The sequence below is a fragment of the Rana temporaria genome, chromosome 1 (assembly GCF_905171775.1).
Source record: "Rana temporaria chromosome 1, aRanTem1.1, whole genome shotgun sequence".
Classification (NCBI taxonomy): Eukaryota; Metazoa; Chordata; class Amphibia; order Anura; family Ranidae; genus Rana; species Rana temporaria.
Window position 1 is genome coordinate 411,325,254 of NC_053489.1, and position 23,536 is coordinate 411,348,789.

The 23,536-nt window shown below is 41.3% G+C and overlaps 1 protein-coding gene across 4 annotated transcripts in view; it reads right to left on the minus strand.

Annotated features, from left to right (window-relative positions):
* Positions 1 to 3,295: 3,295 nt before the first annotated feature.
* RBPMS (RNA binding protein, mRNA processing factor) overlaps positions 3,296 to 23,536 on the minus strand; it is a 279,843-nt gene continuing 259,602 nt past the window's right edge. For 3 of the 4 annotated variants that reach the window (XM_040324575.1, XM_040324584.1, XM_040324592.1), the window contains one exon: positions 14,497 to 14,576. The gene's annotated coding sequence lies outside the window, so the exon portion shown is untranslated. Of the gene's footprint in view, positions 4,459 to 14,470; positions 14,577 to 23,536 lie in introns of those variants that run through there. The other variant, XR_005743616.1, reaches the window with a different exon arrangement.

Below are 23,536 nucleotides of genomic sequence, written 5' to 3' on the forward strand. Positions count from 1 at the left end.
GAATTTGGTGTGACAGTGCAAGACAGCTTGAACGGAATTCCGTTGAAAAAATCCATTGGAGTTTATCCCGATGGAAATTCCGATCGTGTGTACAAGGCATTAGAGGTAAGGAAATATCATAGGTTTGTTTTTAGTTACTGTAATGGTGACAACAGTTGCTTACCTAAAACAAAAGCCAGGCTTAACCCTTTACGACAATTTAAGATACTAGAGCGGAACCAAGAGTGCAATAAAGGTCTGTCCAAAAATCAAACCATCAAACCATGCTCCACTCTACCCACAATGGAAAACATCAACAAAACTCTGTCTACCAGGTGTGGGTAGACTTCTTTGTTTTACTTAATGTAACTAATTCTGTAAAACAAATGTGGCTTTTCTGATTTGCTGATGAACTTACACTCTCTATCAAATCAACATCTTAACTGCAATAAAAAAAAAAAAAGATATACAATATTAAAATACAAACTGAAATTTAAATCTACTATAACATTTCCAATTAGATATAACAATTTTAGATCACATAGAAAACTCTTAAATCGCAAAAAGAACTCAAATTTTATATTTTTATTTCTTGTGTTTAGGTTGTTGTTATCCTAAATGCTACTTGGCTGATTGGCTGATATAAAAAAAAACTATCCCCCAGAAGTTAAAAAAAAGATAGAGTTTCCAATGTACCAGACACAGATCAATAGTTTGTATAGTAAAGGCACCAGAGGCGTCATATACAGTACTTATAACAGTAAAAGTACTTTAGCTCTGTAATGAATCATGTGTGTGGAACATATTATTTTTGGATCATTTTTTCCATCAAAGGCAGTAGCTGGTAAAGCATTTTATTTTCTTGAACTCCCTAGGTTTATATCTCCCTAATTTCACCAAGATGCTGATATAGGTGCCATGTCTGGTTCCTTCATCTTATCAGGTTATGTTAGGTCTCGTACACACGATAGGTTAACCAGAGGACAACGGTCTGAAGGACCGTTATTATCAGTCCAAACCGATTGTGTGTAGGCCCCATAGGTTATTTAACCTTAGGTTAAAAAAAATGAGAACTTGCTTTAAAATTTAACCTATGGATTGGTAACCGATAGGTCAAAACCGATTGTTAGTATGTAAAACCATCGATTGAAAACCCGCGCATGCTCAGAATCAAGTCGACGCATGCTTGGAAGCATTGAACTTTGTTTTTTCCAGCACGTCGTTGTGTTTTACGTCACCGCGTTCTGACACGATCAGTTTTTTAACTGATGGTGTGTAGGCACGACGTACCATCAATCAGCTTCATAGGTTAACTTAAGACAACGGTCCTTCAGACCGTTGTCCTCTGGTTAACCTATCGTGTGTACAAGGCCTTACTGGCACAACTACCGCGTGTGGAAATTACATACATTTACAGATTCAGGATGCCAGATGGCACCTGGGATGCACCATCTCCTATACCCATAGTAAGGAACCCATAGCTACTCTGTTGGTCTTGTGTGTGAAGGTCTTAAAGGACCCATGCTATAAGTGCAATAGGTTAAATGCATGCCAATTATCCCCTTCTATATTTCCTTTCACCACAACCCCCTTTTTGACACTTATTAGTAACTAGGTAAAAAAAAATCAATGAAACTAAATAAAGCATTTAGGTTTCAGTTGGACAAAAAGTGAGTTTGATTCTTGCGACCACTGTAAGCATACACAATATCTGAATAGCTGAACTGAAAATTACACAATTTGTTAAATTGCCTCTATTAGCAGTGAAATGTAGATAAATTAAATATAGTGGAAGTGAAAAAAGAACCTGCTATGAAATCATCCAGGCAAACAAAATGGTTATTTTTAGGCTTGTCAAAACAAGCCCTGACCAATTCTGATCAAAATTAGGATTTGTAATTAGAAATCATATTTTAATAAAAAAAAATAATATGTTCCCATCATACATTTTTTGAGTATTCTGATGTTTCAGAATTTATTTTAACGGACTATGATTCCAGTGGGCAAGGAATCAAGATTCTGAGTATCAAGTCAGTATACTAATAATACATAACAAGCATACAAACAGATATACAAGAGAACTATGTCATCTTGAGGCTGAATTTAAGTTGATGGCAGTTAGCGTATGGCTAGCATTTAGTAATTAAATTGTAAATAGTAATTAAAATTTTACAGAAGGGTTAGAACACACGTGCGCTGGGCTGTGGAGGTGGCGGCTGGGTCAGGCTCCCAGCAGCTCACTGAGCCAGGTGGCGGTTCAGGGTTGTGGGTGGATTTCGACCATATTGTGGCAATCGTTTCACAGCCTGGACCTGCTCTGTGACATCAGCCGACAGCAGGTTTCAGCCCACTGTCTGCTGAAAACATGTCACAGGGGTGCAGAATAAACTACATTCCTGTGATCTACAGGAGAAGAACAGCCAAACAAGCTTTGGTTGTACTTCTCCTTTAACTGACAGATATTAGGGCTCAAGTCCTAAAAGTGATATAAAAGTGTGAAAAATTATAAACCCCCAGAGCAAAACCCAAACTACATTGTTGTTGTAAAAATGTTTTCATTTTATTTGTTTAAGGGCCCTTTCACACAGGCTGTTCGATTGGGTTTGCCTGTTTGTTTTTCAGGTGGGACGTGAGACGTGGGACGTGATATCCGATCTGATCCTGTCCACCAAATCCAGGCGGATGGTGGTCCTATTTACCATCTGTCTGGTGGATCAGATATCCACCAGAGGGGCAGTCCATTTTGATACAATCTCCCCATAGAGAAGAGACAAGTCCGTCTCTGCACAGTGAGCGGAGATGGACCTGTCATCCGCCTGCTCAGTGGGGATCAACGGAGCGATCCCCCACTGAGCAAGCAGAGTCCGTCAAACGAATCTCCCCCGTGTAAAAGGCCTAGGAGTTTGGGCATAGATCAAAATCAAGCAACAAACTGAAGCCTTTTATTTAGAAATTATGAGGGAAATCCCTTCTTTGGTAAATGATAAAAAAAAATGTATACTTGTTTTCACCTGGATCTCAGTAAATATACATATGTGGAGGAGGAGGATGAGATTGGTTGGTTCAGAGCAAAGGGGTTCAAAGGATAAGTGTAGGGATCTGATGTCACGCAGTGCACTGCATAGAGCAGGGAGCTGAGTATAATTTGAGACCTGAGTGGAGGGAATGGACACTCGCCCCTTTGCACATTCACAAAAGGAAACATGCACAGCTGAGGCTGTCAAGTTACTCAGGCTGATAACAAAGGTAGGAAACAGCAAACAGAAATCACACTTGGTGCCATGATTGAGGCAAGTACACACTATAGAAAGCTATGCTTTGTTTTTGTTTTTATTTCAGTGGTTTACAACCACTTTAAGGGCATGATATCTAGAGGAAAAGCTCTATGGTGCCTCCTTCCCTTTGTGCCTTAAACACATGCTTATTTTGCCTAATTGTTCATCTAGACTTGGTTCTAACCCTTACATAGTCAATTTAAAAAAATACTGTTTTGGTGGTATTTGCACATTTACAGTAGGCGTGGATGTGAAAGACCACTTGAGCATTACACTAAACTGTAGTCACAAATACAGTACCACAAGCAAAATGGTGTCACAGACTTTTGTTGCTGCTACAGGTCTTAAAAGGGCAATGTCTTCTTAAAAACAGTACATTCAGAAACAAAGATGGACAAGTAAATGACCAGTCATAAAGCATATACTACTAAAACTGATGTTTTGTCTGGAGTGTTTTAGGATACATGTATAAGGCTACACACAGAAACACCTGCTACACATGGCCATATAGAAGGCAAGAAAATTAGTTAACTGCACAGGGCACCAACATACTATAATACAATATAAATTCACATACAATAGATTTACTTTACAGAGAATCTTCTCTACATTAAATAAAACCTTTTTTTTTTATAGTTTAGCATATTAAAATAGAAATCGTTCTTCTAAACTGATTAATCCAAATCCCGCTAGCTCTGAAATGACATAAGACTAGATAATACTGGAAAAGCAGATCTAGTGTAGTAAATATATACAGCTAACTTTAACAAAAATAGTATGAACAAAATCCCTCTATCTTAAAATACAGTTCTTACATTTTTTTTTCTCTTTGGAAAAAGATCTCCACAAGTGTATTACGCATGCAGCTTAATGTTTCCAAAAATATTCTTTTCTTTTAGTTAGACACACTGAAAAAGTTGTGGATAAAACTAGTATCTTTAAACACAGTGTACTTTTGCTTGGGACGGAGACCGCTTGATGCCATGGCTGCTCTGGTTTTCTTTGGACTGGACAAAATCACTAGACAGCAATGCATGGCAAGCCAAGCTTTCACATAAGGCACTTGTAGTTCATTACAGTGTACAAGGGATAAGGTATATTCATTCATGCATTTATTGTCTGTTGGGTAAGGCAGATGTGTGATAGGGGCTGGGTCATAGTCTTGAAGGAATCTTGATGTATTGACGATGGGATGTCTGTAAGCCTGCAGGTGAGAAATGAGAAAATATTGCAATTAAAGTAGCACCAAACGTTGACTTTTTTTAACCCCCCTGGCGGTATTCCCGAGTCTGACTCGGGGTTAGATTTTTGTGCTAGGATCGGTAACCCCAAGTCAGACTCGGGCTCGCCTCGCTGGATCCACAGGCATTGTTTACTTATCTTGTCCCTGGATCCAGCGATGCCACCGCGCTGTGTGAGCGAGCGGGACCTCGCTCGATTCACACAGTGCCTCTGTGTGCCGCCGATCTCCGTTCCCTGTGACGTTACGACGCACGGGGGCGGAGAACGGCGCCAAATTAAAAAAAGTAAACAAACACATTACACACAGTATACTGTAATCTTATAGATTACAATACTGTATGTAAAAAATACACACAACCCTTGTCCCTAGTGGTCTGCCCAGTGCCCTACATGTTCTTTTATATAATAAAAACTGTTCTTTCTGCCTGAAAACTGTAGATTGTCCATAGCAACCAAAAGTGTCCCTTTATGTCAAAAATGGTTTTAGAGCAGCTAGAAAACAGCGATAATAAATTATAATCACTTGCAGAATTGTGCGATATCGATTTGTGGGGAAATTCGTCATAAAAAAATAAAAGTAATGACAGCGACAATTCTGCAACTGAGCACATTTCTGTGATTTTGAGTTGATTACATTATTGAATAATTTTTATTATAATTATATTATTATTTGTTATAATTATTTATAACTATTTATTATAATATAATTTATAATTTTGTTTTAAAAAAAATGTTATTCCTAAGAATTACAGGCCTACAATATAAAACGCCAAATTTCCTTGCAAATAATGGTACTGCTTTCAGCACCTTTTTTCTGAAAGAATCATACCGCCAGGGAGGTTAAGTGACCCTGGTATTTCTACATTTAAGGCAGTGCAATATTCAGTTCTTTCTAGCACAGTCCATAAACTCTTACATTTTTATCATTATCCACCCACACCTTATGTCTTCCGAACTTCCTGCCTGGGGGAGCGCACTGATAACCTCACTACCAGTCAAACGATTTCATTCATAATGTACCAGCATGCATAGCACTACTGTGCGTACGAAGTCCGTCTTTGAGAAAATTTGGCTGCACGCACAGACAGTCCATCAGGACAACAGGCAAAGGCAATGTCAACATGTCACCTTGTTGTCCTTTGGGGTGTATGCACAAATGGGGTGACTATGACAGGACTCCATAGTACCTTGCGAGGGAAAGGAGCCAGCTGAATTGGGAGGAAAAAAAGCAGAAACAAGTGGAATGCATGGTGAATGTTTATACCAGCATGTTAAATTGCTTAAAAAATTGTGTTTTAATATCACTATAAAGTCAAACTCCAGGTATTAGGCAAAAGCTACCCTTGAGCCTATCCCCGACACTGTTCCCCCACACCACAAGGGTTAACTGCTAGGGGGCTAAGTCTAGGGGTACAGGAATAAGAAGTAATACCTTACTCCTCGTTCCTGTATGTTCAGTCTATCAGTGTGTCCACTCCTTCAACGTCTCCTCTCCAAGACACTCTAAGCCATGGCTACACACCTACCACCTCCATGTACAATGTCAGGTACATAGCCCTGCATTGTATGTTATGACAAAAGCTGGAGAGTGCAAAACCAGGCTCACTTCTACATAGAAACCAATCAGCTTTCAGATGTTATGGCCAAAGCTAAATTGAACAAGCTGAGGTTAGAAGCTGATTGGCTACCATGCACAGATGCACCAGATTCTGAACACACCAGTTTTAGTAAATCAAACCCAAAAGGGACTGTCCACAGCCTGGGTGCCAGAAGGAGAAAAGGAGAGTCCCGAAGCAGGAAATAGGGTAAGTAAAGCGCCACTTCAGCTCCCTCTTGACTTAATAAGAATTTAGCTCTTGCAGAGTTGGGTTCTAAACAAGGTAGAGAAATATCAAACATAAATGTACCTGTAAACAACTATATATTTTTTTAGGTTAACCTACAAGCTCATAAATTAGAGGGCTCCAGCCCAGGCTATCCCATCTAACTGTACAGTCAAGTTCCACAAAGTTCCTATCAAGCCTCATACACACGACTGTTTTCCTCGACAGAATCCATCAAGAAACTTGGTGGCAGAGCTTTTTTGCCGAGGAAAACGGTTGTGTGTATGTTTTTCGTAGAGAAAACTGTCGTGGAACTTGACGAGAAAAAAAGAGAACAAGTTCTCTTTTTCCTTGTTGGGAGTCTCAATTTCCTCGTCGTGTTTCTCGTCGGGCTGGTTTACGACGAGAAACACGTTCGTGTGTATGCTTAGAAACCCGCGCATGCTCAGAATAAAGTATGAGATGGGAGCGTGCCTTCGGTAAAAGTAGGATTTGTAATGGAAATAGCACATTCGTCACGCTGTTACAGACTGAAAAGCGCGAATCGTCTCTTACCAAACTTTTACGTAACACGCAGTAACATGAGATTAGCAAAAGCAGCCCCAAGGGTGGCGCCAATAGAATCAAACTTCCCCTTTATAGTGCCATCGTACGTGTTGTACGTCACCGCGTTTGAGAAAGACGAGATTTTGTCTTGACAGTGTGTACGCAAAAAAAGCTTGTCAAGATTCTCGACAAGCCTGACAAGGAACTCGTCGAGGAAAATTATGTTTCATTTACGACGAGTTCCTCGGTCGTGTGTACGAGGCCTCAGTGTCCTTTTGGAGAAATATTCTCTCACTGTCCATTTGCTTTGGCATGGGCGTTTAGGCAGAGTGTGAATCCCACAGGCACGCAGCGGTTGACAGCCTGTTGTTGCAATGAACAGGCTCGGCGGCCACTGCTATCCATACGCAGCTGTCAATCCCGGCAGCAGGAATTAGTAGAATCAGTTGGGATTCGCACCGTGGCTAAACACCTAAGCAAATGCAGCCTTACAGTAAAGGAAACTTGATCTGGAAGCTATAAAAACACAGATTTCATCCACTAAATGCACTTTTAAATACAGCTAGTAAAATTGGAAACAAAGACAGCAATAGCAGAGGAAGAGACAATTACAAGCTTTGCCCGGTATTTGTTGGTGCATGAGTCTCTGCTGGGAAGATTACCACTCACGTCTACTTCTAACTCTTCCCTTACATGATCCAAATACATTTTGGATGGAGTTTTTCTTTCATTAACAAGCACACAAACATATCTTACGAAGTTAAGCAATACGCTTAACAAAAACCTTGGTGATTTTAAAAAGCCTAGGGCATATATTGGCCCATATGTGTGTGACTTTGCAAAATGTAAACTTAACAAATCAACCATTCATATTCGAATTATGCAAACACTAAAAACTTCCTTGTTTCATTAGAGAGGTGACTTTACTGGCGAAGTCTTATGAATTGAGTCATTTACTAAGAGATGTCATATGCAAAATTGCCCAGAATAACATCAACATATCACTGATCTCTGCGTGCATGCATGTCAGTATTAAAAAGTGTACCAGTCATGCTGCTTATACCATTGTCAAAAAGCCGTACCTTTATATAAACTTTTGGTAAAATAGGCTGGTGTACTAATCTCATGTAAAGAAAGAGAATAAGCTGAAAGTGGTATTAAACCCAAATCCAAAAATGTAATATATGCAACCTCTTAATAATTGCATGTGTTGGTTAGATTCGTTTTCTTAGGCCGCCTACACACGGTCTATCCAAACCGATGAAAACGGACTGAAGGACCTTTTCATTGGTCCAAACCGATCGTGTGTGGGCCCCATCGGTCAGTTATCCTTCGGTCAAAAATTTTAGAACTTGCTTTAAAATTGAACCGATGGACGCCTAGCCGATAGGTCAAAACCGATGGTTAGTATGCAAAAGCATCGGTTAAAAACCCGCGCATGCTCAGAATCAAGTCGACACATGCTTGGAAGCATTGAAGTTCATTTTTCTCTGCACGTCGTTGTGTTTTACGTCACCGCGTTGGACTCATTTTTTTAACTGATGGTGTTTAGGCACTTCGGACCGTTCTCATCGGATGGACTGACCGTGTATGCGCGGCCTAAGACTTTTTTCCCCTCTGTTTTCACTGGGTTATCTGGCCAGTAACACACTTTGTGGACTAGTGTCCCTACTCTGGATGAAGGAGCACAGGGGGCAGCTTTGGACAGCTGCATGGTCAGTCTTGGGGGAGGGGAGACTTAGATAGCAGATACACTAACAAGCCAAACTCCAGCTCACACTTTAAAATCAGTTTTTTTTTTTCCTTTTGGGATAAAGGTTTTACATAAATGAATAAATGCTGATTTCTTTAAGCACCCCTGCCAGTATTAAATAGTTTATCACATCCCTGTGAACTGATAGTTTGTTCTTTTGAAAAATAACAGATTTACTGCCTGGACCACAAGGTGAAAATAGAAGAAAGAAAGCCTAAAAAAAGAAAAATAATACAGCCATCACAAATAATAATTGGTAAGCTGTAATATAATACATTTTTGATTTTTGGTTTAATACTGCTTTAAGGTCACAATGTTTCCAAGTAGTAGTGCGACCAATTTTTTGTTTTCTAATTTTAAACATTTTTTGTATGGTAATTTTTTCATATACACAGAACTTTTTTCACTCAAATGTGTCAGACTGAAGCAGTTATAATGAATTGAACTGAACAGATTCCAAAAACAAGGCACACATTTATTCTGACATTCTTATAATCGTCGTAAAAGATGGTTCTTGGCTTGCCACATATGCATCTTTTATAAGGGATCAATACATGAGCAACATTACTATGCATAGCATAACATAACAAAAAGCCATGCCTACTGTAACTTAATGCACGTCTCTCTGCTGTAAATGTCTGTGCTGTATAGACACAAAGTACTTAAACATGTATCACTGACATACAGGTAATTACAGAAGATAATCAAGTTACCCCCATATGGTATAACTTTTTTACTGAAATAACACTCAAAACGACAGCCTGTGGGCCACAACTGGCTTGCTACTAGATTTTATCCAGCACGCAGCAAGGGTCAGTGGTGTATTTTAAGACTCAGCGCATAGACTAAGGTTTTGGATTAGTTGGTTCCTGCTTCTAATGGGAAACCTGATGTAAGGGGGCATAGGCGTGCGCAAGGGGTGTGCCAGGTGTGCCTGGGCACACTCTTATCCTGGGGTTGGCAACCTGTCAATGGTGGGCAGGTGACAGGTAAACCGCAATCCTAACTTGCCGACCCTCAGAACCTGGACAGGAGAGGTTGTGTGGGTGGAATATAGTGATATCGATCTGTCTTTTACTCCTGCAGCAGCTGAAATTAGGCTTCTCCTCCTCTTCCTATTGTCAACATTCAGCTGCCACAGGAGGAAAATATAGGGGATCAATACTAATATATTCCACCCCTCCTCTTCCTTCTGTTGCCCGGGTCCCCCATGTGCTCCCTTGCTCCCCCTTCCTCCCGTTGTTTCAGGTTGGAGAGCGGGAAGAGGCCGGTAAATATGTCAAATGCATATGTGTTAGAGCTTTGGGGTGCACACCCTAATGCAATAGGCTGCGCACACCTATGTAAGGGGGGCTTTAAAAGCAATGACATCAGGGGAATTCTTCGCCTGATTCATTTGGCCAGCAATGGAAGATCCCAGTGATACTACATTCCCTTGATAAATTGAAAACATTGAATTCCCTTTCCCGGAACAATTTGTTCTATAATTTTGAACACTGGGGTTTCAGGCAAAATGTTTTAAAATAAATTAGAACACAATGCTCTCACTCTTAAGTCTACATTAAATATGGCAATTTCCCATTCACCAAATGTCCTATCTCTTGGGAGCACACCAAAGATGTCCCATTTTCATGATTTTTTTTTGTGTGCTTGTTATAGAGTCCTTATTAATGCTAATTAAAGAAAATGGGAATATTACAAGAGTTGAGATTGCGGGACACTCTCATAAGTTAACCCCATTAGCAGATGATGTCCTATATATTACTAACAAACCTTACCACTCTTTTCCCAAACCACTTCAAGTTCCACATTACAAAAATTTGGTAGCATCCCATCTTTGGGTTAATGAGTCTTTATTGAAAGTGCTAAACATAGTTCTCCCCACTGAAATCCAAAACCAGCTATAAGAAATATGTAAATTCTCCTGGGTCTCATCCCATCTACCCTACAGGGGAATTAACCTTACTACAGATTGTCACACTGTTTACCAGGCCAACTATCCAGCCCGGTTCATACAATTATGGCATACCTTAGAATTGGAAAGGACTTCATATATTCTGTCTAGGAAAGCAGGGGCATGCATGGATGGAGAGTATTAGTGAATGGTGGTTGCTGAATGGACAATAAAGACTAGAGAACTGAATGTGTACAACGGAAAGTTGGGTGTGATAGACCTATTCAAACATCCCTTTAAATCTGTTTGCATAGTAATTTTCAGAATCAGCATATCCAGAGCTTTTTTTCTCAGAAGATAGCTGCAGGAACCCAACCACGACCCCATTCAGATTTCACAAACAGTAGGAGGGTCTTAAAGGGTGCAGAGTCCAGGGGGTTACACACAGAGTGCAGAGCTGTCACTTGTAAACACAAAAACCAGACTTCTGTGTTTACAAGTGATTGTGGTGAGCAAGCACCAAAGGGTCTGAGCCAGAGGTGGTGGAACTGAGTTCCCCCAAGTTCCCCCTGAAAAAAGCCCTGAGCATATCATATCAAACCATATATAACATTAACAAAACAAAAAATGCATCAGTCCATAAAGTGTCCTTAGGTATGAATTTGCTTTCATATGCTCAATCTTTCATAAAAAAAATAAGCTTGTGTTCACATATCCAAACGACTGCTTCCTTAATTAGTGTTCCCCACTATGTGCTCCAATCACCCACATACATTAATGATTATACCCTAATCCGATGTGCCCTCGCCTGGGGGATAAGACCAACCAACCAACTTGGATATAAGTGTAAGACCTTGTACACACGACCGAGGAACTCGACGGGCGAAACACATCGTTTTCCTCGTCGAGTTCCTTGTTAGACTGTCGAGGAACTCGACAAGGCAAGTTTTTCCATTCCCGTCGAGGAAATAGAGAACATGCTCTCTTTTTGGCTCGTTGAGTTTCTTCGACGAAAATGTACACACGACCGGTTTCCTCGGCAAAAAAATATCTCCCAGCAAGTTCCTTGCTGGTTTTTGTCAAGAAACTCGGTCGTGTGTACGAGGCTTCAGAGAAGGAGGATTCTAATCTCAAAATTACCAGCAAATGAGTGAAACAGCATATTACAGATCCCCAGAGAGGGACAAAAGCGCTTATCGACCATTGGTTGGTCTTATTCCCCAGATGAGGGGATTATCACTAATGCTTGTGGATGATTGGAGCACATAGTGGTGAACACTAATTAAGGAAGCAGTCGTTTGGATATGTGAACACAAGCCTGTTTTTTTATGAAAGATTGAGCATATGCAAGCAAATGCCTACCAAGGACACTTTATGGACTGATGCATTGTTTGTTTAGTTTTGTTAATGTTATATATGGTTTCATATGATATGCTGATTCTGAAAATTGCTATGCAAACAAATTTAAAGGGATACTAGCACATTAGCATTTGGGAGTGTGGAACCACTTTTGAATATCATTTTGCACATTAGAGAGTGTGTATAGTGTGAGCAATCTGCTTAGTAAGGTTTGTAGTCTTATAGCACTCAATAGCACAACATAGCAACGTGCAAGTACACTTATTTTTAATAGCACATTACTGTGTGTAGTTACAGACAGAAGAACAGGAAGTGAGGGTTTCTCAGAAGAAATAAGGACATTTAAAAGCAAAATCAAAGGATGAGGTAAGTGAAGGAGGACTGCATTAAGGCAAAGGAAGCTATTTAGGAAAAAAATTACCTTTACAACCCCTTTAAGACCTGCCCAGTTCTCCTTTTTGGACTACAGAACCCCCTTTCTAAGTGCTACAGATGAGGAGAAGGGAGGTGTTCTGTAGTCCTACCTCTAACACATTTCATGTTCAAGGGTAAAAATGCTGCACACTGTCCCTAAGATCAAACATGTTCTAGTGGAAATATCCCCAAATGAAGACAAAGGAAAAAGAAAGCATTAAAATAAGAAAACAAATGCAGCCACAGCATCTATGAACTGGTAAGCTGCAATGGATTCAATTTTTACTTTTATGCTTAAATACACTTTCATTTATAAAGTACCATCTATTAAACCGCATTAAAGTGGTTCTAGGAGAACGGCAGTCTGCTTATGTAAACAAGACAGACCGTTGTTCTGTGAGAGGGGAATGTACTGATCCTGTGTTACTGCTGAGCAGGGACACAGATCTTTACACCCCCCCTCCCCACAGTTAGTAAGCACACCCAGGGAACACATTCAACCCTTTGATCGGCCCTCATTTATAAAGTACCATCTATTAAACTGCATTAAAGTGGTTCTAGGAGAAAGGCCTATGTAAACAAGACAGACCGTCGTTCTGTGAGAGGGGAATGTACTGATCCTGTGTTACTGCTGAGCAGGGACACGGATCTATGCATTTCCCCAGTCAAAGCACCTCCCCCACAGTTAGTAAGCACACTCAGGGAACACATTTAACTCTTTGATCGGACCTCAGGTTAACCCCTTCCCTTCCAGTGTCATTAGTACAGTATTAGTGTCACTGGTCCCCAAAAAGTGCCAAAGGTATCAGTTAGACATCCGATTTGTGCACCACAATATCGCGGTCCCACTATAAGTCAATAATCACCGCCATTACTAGTAAAAAAAAAGAAATAAAAATATACCATAGTTTGTAGCTGCTTAAATTTTTGCTCAAACCAATCAATATACATGTATTGAGATTTTTTTTTTACCAAATATATTTAGCAGAGTACATATTGGCCTAAATTGATGAAGATTTTTTTTACTTTTTTATTGGTAATGTTTTATAGCAGAAAGTAAAAAGTAAAAAAAGTTATCTAAAGAGTCGATAAAATACCATTAAAAGAAAGCTCTATTTGTGGGGAAAAAAGGACATAAATGTTATTTGGGTACAACCAGGGCTCAAGTCCTGCGGGAACACGTGGAAACGGAGTTCCTGCACTTTTTTCACAGCAGGAACGCAGGTCCCTTTGCAGGACTAGAGCAGCCGAGCCGTCCGAGCCAATCCTTCACTAAGCGGCGATGCCCAGCTCGAGTCACTATCAGGGGCAGGCGAACCTTATTAATCCTTTATGTTACTGGCCACTTCCTGTATATGGATTTATCAGGTAGTGTGCGGGTATTCCGTCACTTCCTCAAAGCCCCAATGTCTCCTGGGAGTTTTTGTCATTGTTCCCAGGAGACATTGCGGAGGTCTGCCACGAGTTATTGCGGGATTTAGGAAGAACTTGCTTAAAGTTCTTGCGGTTTAGTAATTATGCATATGAGCGTATCATTTTTTTTTTTTTGGTGGGGGAGTGGATCTTGGGTGGGAGTTCCCACACTTTTTTCCCCAGGACTAGACCCCTGGGTACAACGTCACACGGCCGCACAATTAGTTAAAGTATCGTAAAAAAATGGCCTGGTCATGAAGGGGGGTAAACCTTCCAGACCTGAAGTGATTAACACATTAAGGTACACAAAAAAAAGCATCCAGTATCAACTCTATATATTTTGAAATGATCCTTAGTTGGCTTTTGAAAAAGATTATTCAAATATTTCCGGGGGGAAAAAATGATAACAGATGTATAATTAAAGTGCAACTGCAGTATTTAACCTCCACACCTTCACCTCCAACATGAAGCATCGAGAAATTATGAATTATTATTATTTTATTTATTTTAATAGAGGAGGAAGACTTTATAGTAAGAAATAGTTGGAGTCCATCTTGAAATTGGCTTTAGGCATTGTCTTTTTACACTGAGCTCAGCCCCACAAGGTCAGATCACAAGCACGCCCTGCCTTAGTCATCACATTGTTCTAGTCAGAATCCTGAGGTCAGTCGGAGCACACGCAGCATGTATGAGGGAATGTATGGAAATAATGACTCATGCCCAGTACACTGTGAAGATTTGACAGTGCGGTCTCCGGGGCTCTGTAACTCACCAGCACACTGTTGTTTTCATGAACATCCTGAGACTCCAGTGGCCAACAAGGAAGAACACATCAGTATCCACAAGACAGACTGTAGCCACCATCACACACCTGGTACCTGTAAAATCAAGATGTCCCATCAATTTTCCTGCACTTACACAACATTCAAAGCATCTATGTATGATAATCTGTCATCTTTGAAAGTTTTATAGATTTAAATGTGAACATGATCTTAACAAACAAATTAATAAATATGTGTTAATGAGTTGTATAAAAGAAAAAATTGAATCTACAAATCTGTAAATAATTTAAATGACATCAAAGATTACTTGTGCTTTTTATAGCAGGCCCTCAAGATATGCTACAATACATGATAATTTCCCTTTAAATGGTTAGGTCACCAGAAAGCAATATTTTAACCACTTGCTTACTGGGCACATATACCCCCTTCCTGCCCAGGCGAAATGTCAGCTTTCAGCACTGCGTCGATTTAAATTAAAATTTTGTGGTCGAGCAACGTGCCTCCCAAACAAAATTGACGTCCTTTTTTCCCCACAAATAGAGCTTTCTTTTGGTGGTATTTGATCACCTCTGCTGTTTTTATTTTTTGCGCTATAAACAAAAAAAGAGTAAACATTTTTAAAAAAAAACACAATATTTTTAAGTTTAGGCCGATATGTATTCTACATATTTTTGGTAAAAAACAAATAATAAAAAAATCGCAATAAGCGTATAGCGATTGGTTTGCGCAAAAGTTATAGTGGCTACAAAATAGGGGATAGAATTCTGATTTTTTTTTTATTATTATTATTTTTACTAGTAATACGGCGATCTGCGAATTTTGTCAGGACTGCGATATTATGGCGGACACATCGGACACTTTTGACACATTTTTGGGACCATTGACATTAATACAGCGAACAGCGCTATAAAAACGCACTGTTTACTGTATAAATGTGACTGGCAGGGAAGGGGTTAACACTAGGGGGCGAGAAGGGGGTTAAATGTGGATCCTGGGAGTGATTCTTACTGTGGGGGGAGGGGACTGACTGGGGGAGGTGACCGATGCTGTGTCCCTATGTACAAGGCAAACAGCATCAGTCTACTCTCCCTGACAGGACGTGGAGCTCTGTGTTTACACACACAGAGCTCCACGTCCCTGCTCTGTCACTGCCGATCGCGGGTACTTGGCGGACATCGCCCGCGCCCCCCAGTGGCCGGAGGACCCGAGGCCATAAAAAGATGGCCTCCCGGATTTATAGAGCCACCTGGAGGCCGTCTTTTTACTATGGCCCGTGTCTGAAGTAGTTAAAGTAGAACTAAAGCCAAAAAACATTTTTTTCCATTATGGATAGAGCAAGGGAGGGTTATAACTTTTTTTTTTGCCTTCTAGGTCCTATTGGGAGCATTACTTTCAAAGTATCTTCAAAGTGAGCAAATCCCTAGTTATCACCAGGGTTACCAAAACTATTGTCCCATTTAAAAGATTCCCCTTTAATTACTGTTCTGGTGTTAACCCATAATTTGTGATTTTCTTTTACTTTCACTTTTGATGATAACAGTAAACATGACAAATAGAGAGGTGAATCTCCCCAATCACACTGACAGTAAAAAAAAAAAAAACAACAACAGGGGCCTGACCTTTGACCCCGACCTTGACCCAAACACTAACCTAGATATAACCTTGATCTAGGTATTAAAAAAAACCTTGATCTAGCTATTAAAATATATATATATATATATATATATATATATATATATATATATATATATATATATATATACAGTATATATATATATATATATATATATATATATATATATATATATATATATATATATATATATATTTTAGACCTAGATCAAGGTTTTTTTTAATACCTAGATCAAGGTTATATCTAGGTTAGTGTTTGGGTCAAGGTTGGGGTCAAAGGTCAGGGTCGGTATTTTTTGGACATGTTTTTATTTTTTTTTTAATTAGTATCAGTGTGTTTTAAGTAGGATAAAAAAAAAAAAAGAAGCAAAATGTGCACTATTGTTTCTGGGCTGTATTACGGGTACGAACGACAACTAACATACACATATGTGGTATCGCTGCAATCGTCAAGAGCAGGAGAATTGATTTTGGGTTGTTTTTTTAAAGGTAGGTTTTGGTAGTAGCAAGAAATATACAACTACATTTTTTTTTACTATTTTAGGACAGTTTTGCATGAATAATAAAGAAAAAATCTGCAGATATCCATTACCATTTACCACCAAATGAAATCCCAATTTGTCCTGAAAAAAACAAGGTATAATCTACCTGGATGCACAAAGTAGTTGTGATGATATGTACGAATTTATTAACACATGTCAAAGTTGCAAAATTGGGCTTAGGCATTAAGATTTGTTTTACCTCTAAAGGTAAACAAAGGCATTAAAATACTCCAACTTCAAGCCAATACTTCCAACTCATTCCTTTTCACCTGGTAGTTTTGTGTGGTCCTGTCTATATTTGGGTATTCAAGCACCTCCAGCTGAACTCTTCATAATACGGTATATACTGTATAATTCATGGATTCAGGCCATAAAATGATCACAGTAGGTGTGCATGCCCAAGAACTATAGTACAGTCATCTTAAAAAAAATAAAAAAAGTCCACAAGAGTCCCAAGATAGTAAATTCATATTATGCACTGTACATCCTACATGTAGCACTACCCCCGGAGGAGCTGCTGGTTTGTTTTGGGTGGCACATTTACCTCATGGCTCTCCGAATTTCTAGGGGTGTATGGTGCATTTTGCTGTGCTCTTTATTACCCAGCCGGGTAAAAACAATAAACTTGTGGTGAAGAAGGTAGATTTGAAGGAAGAAGGAGAATAGCAAATTCAGGCGTAGTAATAGGGAAACCGTCCTGCTCCCACGTGTAACACTTCCTTGCGCCACTCCTGCCCAAGTGGGTATAGCGTACCTGGACAGGCCTCTCTCACTGACCTGGCAGCCAGAGTATCGCTTGAACCTTTGAGGAAAAGTCTCTGCCACAGACTCTCCTGGAATGGATTCAGTAAGAAACCTCTGCCACAGGCCATCCTAAATGTAGTTACGGAGATGAACCTCCTTAGTAGAATTACACGTGGATCTCCTTCTAATTCCTTTCAGGTACTGACTGACAGATGACCAGCCTCCCAGTGTCCGCATACCTCGATCCCCGGTGGATTCTCGAGACCCTATTGGATCGCCAGCCTCTCATTTGCTCTCCTCAGATGGACTCCCCACCAAACAGCTATACCGCTTGGGATCTTCAGGATTGGGAACCCAGTCGACCACTGGGCTCCCTGCCACGACTCAAATGTTCCGGACCCATATGGTCCCGGAACCAGGAACTCCATGTGGCACGCAAGCCCCGGCCAGGTAGGCCATAACGCGCCTGGGCGCTGTGATGCAGACACCCTAAAGGTGGATGCCGCACTTGAAAAAGAGGACCCAGAACCAATGGCGTCTGCCCCATAAACACCCTCCCCAGCATGCACAGCGAGGCTCAACCCTCCTGATTGGCTGCTGGGGAAGAGCACCCAAACCTTGACTTCACTGCTGCCACCTACTGCCCTGGGGTGAGAAGAACACCCCAGCACAACAGAATGAGCCCACAGTACAGGCAAGTTGAGACAGAGACCCAATTTAAACATTTTAACCAGATCAGAGTTTAACTACACTCTGATCTCTTTCTAAGTTTAAATAGTACCGGTACTTTGAAGTAACCAGGCGCTACATACACATTATTTTTACTCAAGCAGAATAATATTAATATTAATATTAGCAAGAGATAGAATTTAAAGAGTATGTAGGCAAAGGATATACCCTTGCGACATCCATAGTTACACCTGTAGCACTACCCCCGAAGGAGCTGCTGGTTTAGATTTTGGGAAATGCACATTACCTCTAAGTTCGTTGTCCAGGGAAGAAAGTCTGTAGAAATTGGAATGTCCACACAAGATGTAAAACCTTCAACTGTAGGCTTTATTTTCACTGCATAAAACTTGCGAAGGAAGAAGAGAGTATAGAGAAGGGGAAGGTTCAGGCACGCGGTACAGAATGCACAACAGTATTCAAAGTTCCAATATTCGCCACTCAATCCTGAGTGGGTATTGCTCACCCGGATAGACCCCTCTCACATGGGCTAGCAGCCGGAATGATGCACGGACAGTATAGAAACAGTCTCTGCCACAGACCGTCTGAGAACACAGAATGGATAGTCAGGAATCCTCTGCCACAGGATTTAAAGTCCCAAACTTCCTGCCTTACAGCCAAAGAACCTTTAAGCCAATCCGGCGGACTGTAAGGTATTGTAGGCTACGGTGCACCCTTCAATAAGTTACCAGGCCTCTCCCAAAGTACCAGCCCTCCGCTCGGTCATTTCCAGGACAGGGTCCTCCCCTGGTTTCCTTCATTGAGTGGCTTCTTCCCGCAGGACAGACAGCACAGGATCACCTTCAAAGCATAGGCCCCAGCCAGGATAGCTGGGCCTACTCGACAGGAACACAACCTCAGACCAACGTGGTCCCGAGATCGCACACACCCACCTCATGCCAGAAGGGCCACGAGGCGAAGGATCCCGGAAAACGGTGTCTGCCCCTTAAGTATCCCCTCCCAGCATGCACAGCGGGGTCACCACTCCCATTGCACCGCTGCCGAGGAGGGTCACCCAATACACCATGGTACACCTGCGTTCCAACAAGGGCCTGAAGTGGTAACGCCACCCACAGGCAACAAGGGAAAATACTACCAGGCAGTACCACAGCCAGAACAGAGGCAAATTAGTATATAATTCAATAGGTCTGGGCCCAACTATTGGCCCAGACATCCCCTAAATTTGAAATAGCGCCACCATCTTTGGGAGCAGGGCGCTACACATATGAAGAATTGTACAAAAATAATAGCTAAATCTTTTTTATCACTACTGTTCCCTTATACTGGTTTGTAGTATAACAAATGTAATAATTTGGAGGTTCGAGGAAAGACTAAGTGCAATAATTCAGTTCTTGAAGTTAAGTAGTTTATTTTTCATAGAGATGTATACATTGGCTCCACAAACCAAAAATCAGGTCAAGTGCCGACAGATTTGGTTCTGAAGGAGGGACAATCCCACCTAATAAGGGACATTTAGGAGCTATGACAGTACTTCTCTGACCTTTACACTTATATATATAAATACAAACACATCATCCACCTCTCACAGGTCTTCACACCTTGTGACAACGCCAAGCTTAGTGTGGCTGACATCATGTCACAAACATCCCTTACAGAGACAGATGAGAAAACAATAGTGAGCCTTGGCTTGTCATCAGGTAATGTAAATGCTCAGTGTGAATAGAATGTTATATTTACTTATTTCATGCACTGTTTTCGTTTGCTCCTTTTTTACTTTTTGCTTTTATTTTATTTATCATGTTCCAACATGTGCTTTGAAAGACCTGAATATCAGGTCATGATAGTGTGATACCTACAATCTAGTCTGTTTTCTTTATAAAACACAAGTCTGGTATCTAAAGAGGAGTCCACCGGCTGTCGGCTGTTGTACAGGATTACTTTAATCTAAAAATATCACCTGTGAAGGATATTAAAGTGGCAAAAATATCCAGAAACTAAAAAGTAATATGTTGTAGCTTGCCAGTTTTTAAGGCTTCATGTACTTTGACCACTGGCTGCATGAAAACACAAAATGGCGCAAAATGGTGCTTCATTCTACAGTGATTTTGCCGTGTTTTGCGGCCAGCGGTCAAAACCCTACTATCCTGAACGTGATTGTTCCATGTTCAGGACAGGGAGGTTGAAGCTCCCCTAACTGCAGCAGCTCCTAAACCGTGCTAAAAGCCTGTGGGGGTTATTTACTTGTAGCGGGGTATCGCCCTTTCTAATGTTAAACAAAAGACTACAATTGCTGATCGTGAAGGATCTCAGCTCCCTCCGGTGGCCGAGTTGGGTTAGAGCCACCTGTTGTTTACATTTCATTCTGGTACTGCAGTGAATGTTGGGGGATTGAGTTCAGAAGGAGAAGAGACTCTATTTGCCCTGGTCTGTAATGAACTACATTACTCAGAGAGAAGCTGGGCAACCCCAAGATGCTTTGCCTTCCACACCGCCTGCTAAGGGAGGTAATTTAAGGGAGAGGACATGTTTGGCGCGCTCTCTCGGGACCGCCTCTTCAACCCAGGAGGACGCTGTTAGGAGTGCCTCAACTGGGAGTATGCCGCAGTTGAGGCCTACATACACCCGGGCGGAGCGACTTTGAGAAGGAAGGACGGAGTTTCTGCCGGAGTCATCGGACGAGGTCCCAGTAACCCTGCGACCTGTCTGAGGACCGGAGACTGCTGACCGACCGGACGGTGTGCCGTAGAAGGACAAGGCCTGAACCGGTTGGGTGAGACGGGCACTTGCCTGAAAGTACTGATTGACTTGCAGAAGGGCGGATCGTTAATATCCATCTTGCGGTTTGACTAATCAGGAAGCTTTTAACAGTTTACTATTACCCTTTTAGATTATAAATTGTTTCTTTGTGCGCCGAGGCATGCCAAAGAATAAGTGCCCGAACTGTTAGCAGGAGACTGTATTGAAGTTTGGCCTGGGACGCCAGGCCATCCTGATTAGCTATAGCTATAGTACTCAAGGGTTATCTATTTAGAGTTGTATATTCGTTGCATTACTTGTTGACCGAGTAATCAGTTCCATTACTTTATATGGTATTGTAGAGAGGCAGAGAGCTGGGTGAGGTTTGGCAAGAGGGCGTTTCAATGTATGTGTTTTGTTGAAGGGTTCCCTCTTGCTGTGCGCTCACACAGGTCTATCTGATATTGAAGCTTAGCTCACACTTAAAGCGGTGTTTCACCCTGCAGAACAACTTTTTAGAATAAAATTTGGCATAGTAGCGCGAGCTACAGTATGCCTGTCTTAATTTTTTTATCCCCGTACTCACTGTTATATCGTACATAGAAGATTCTGACTGCCCGCGGGGAATGGGCGTTCCTTTCAAGAGGGAGGGTCATTGACGGCCGGCTCTGGCACGTCACGCTCCCCGAAGACAGCCGGAGTAGGTCTCGGCTCTGCGCAGGCGCCGTGAAGAGCCAAGCCTATTTCGGCTATTTCCGGAGAAGCGTGACACGCCAGAGCCGGCCGTCAATCACCTTCCGTCTGGATTGGAACGCCCATTCCCCGTGGGCAGTCGGAATCTTCTATGTACGATATAACAGTGAGTACGGGGATAAAAAAATTAAGACAGGCATACTGTAGCTCGCGCTACTATGCCGAATTGCTAGAAGAATTTTTTTTTTTTTTTTATAGGGTGAACCCCCGCTTTAAGCCTTAATGTTGTTATTGATATTCTAGGGACCTGCAAATGGAGTAACGTTGTTTTATTCATGTTCCATTGTTCCTTCTTTAAGTAAAAGCCTTACTCTGGTTATCTTGAAGTCTGTGTGCAGTCTATCTTTCATACTGCAAGATCCCTTCAATTTAAGGTAATCCCTTTTATTTTCATAATCTGTTGTAGTGTAATGGGATATTGTGTTTCCCCGCAAGTTACTATGGTCCACAACTCCCATATTACCAGGCGTGTCAAGGGAGGGTTTTGAGACACTTTAAGGGGTTAATCACAGAGCGTAGACCCAAAACAACCAGCAGCTCCTCCGAGGGTAGTGCTACATACTAAAGGCAAATCCATTGTGCACTTCCAAGTAGATCTGAGGGGACATGTAAGGAAAATAAAAAAACAGCAAAATCAGATTCCCCTCATTTCAGATCTTCCCCTTAGATCTACTTCCAGGTGCACTTGCAGTGCATTTGCCTTTAGTAAATAACCCCCAGTGTGTATATTGACACAGAGTGGTTGATTTACCAAAGGCAAATAGCCTGTGCACTTTTGAAAGTGCAGTTGCATTCTGCAAGTGAAGTTGCTCCAGAGCTTTGAAAATAATGGAGAGCTCTGCTGACTTCCATCATTCAATCACGTGTAAGCAAAAATGCTGTTTTTGTAATTTTCCTTGCACATGATTGGATGATGGAAGTCAGCAGAGCTCTCCATCATTTACTAAGCTCTGGAGCAACTTCACTTGCAGAATGCAACTGCACTTTCAAACGTGCATAGTATCCACTTAAGGACCGGACCAATATGCAGCTAAATGACCCAAGGGGTTTTTACAATTCGGCACTGCGTCGCTTTAACAGGCAATTGCGCGGTCGTGCGACGTGGCTCACAAACAAAATTGGCGTCCTTTTTTCCCCACAAATAGAGCTTTCTTTTGGTGGTATTTGATCACCTCTGCGGTTTTTATTTTTTGCGCTATAAACAAAAATAGAGCGACAATTTAGAAAAAAATGCAATATTTTTTACTTTTTGCTATAATAAATATCCCCCAAAAACATATCTAAATTTTTTTTTTCCTCAGTTTAGGCCGATACGTATTCGTTTACCTATTTTTGGTAAAAAAAATCGCAATAAGCGTTTATCGATTGGTTTGCGCAAAATTTATAGCGTTTACAAAATAGGGGATAGTTTTATTATTTTTTTTTTTTTTTACTACTAATGGCGGCGATCAGCGATTTTTTTCGTGACTGCGACATTATGGCAGACACTACGGACAATTTTGACACATTTTTGGGATAAACGAATAGCCGTGCCCTCGTCCCGGTTCGCTCCCCGAGGGGATCCGACCGCCGCATGTAGCAGGGGGGGTCCCGATTGGACCCCCGACCCACGTCTAGGCAGGCACGTACAGGTACGTTGATGTGCCTGTCCGTGCCATTCTGCCGACGTATATCTACATGAGGCAGTCGGGAAGTGGGTATATTTGCCTTTAGTAAATCAACCCCATAGGCTTTTATGGAGTTGAATTTAGAAAGCTTTGGCAAAAAAAAGCCAAAAGATTCTAAACTCAAGTTTAAGGCTCCATTCATACCTAGGCGTTTTAACGCCTGAAGCCCGACGCTATTGCAGCCTGCAATAAGCTGGAGGGGTGATTTAACATTGTCGGCTATGGAGATGGTTCACATCTCCACGCCGAACCCCGAAACGCCGTACGCCTGAAGCTCAAAACAAGTCCCGGATCC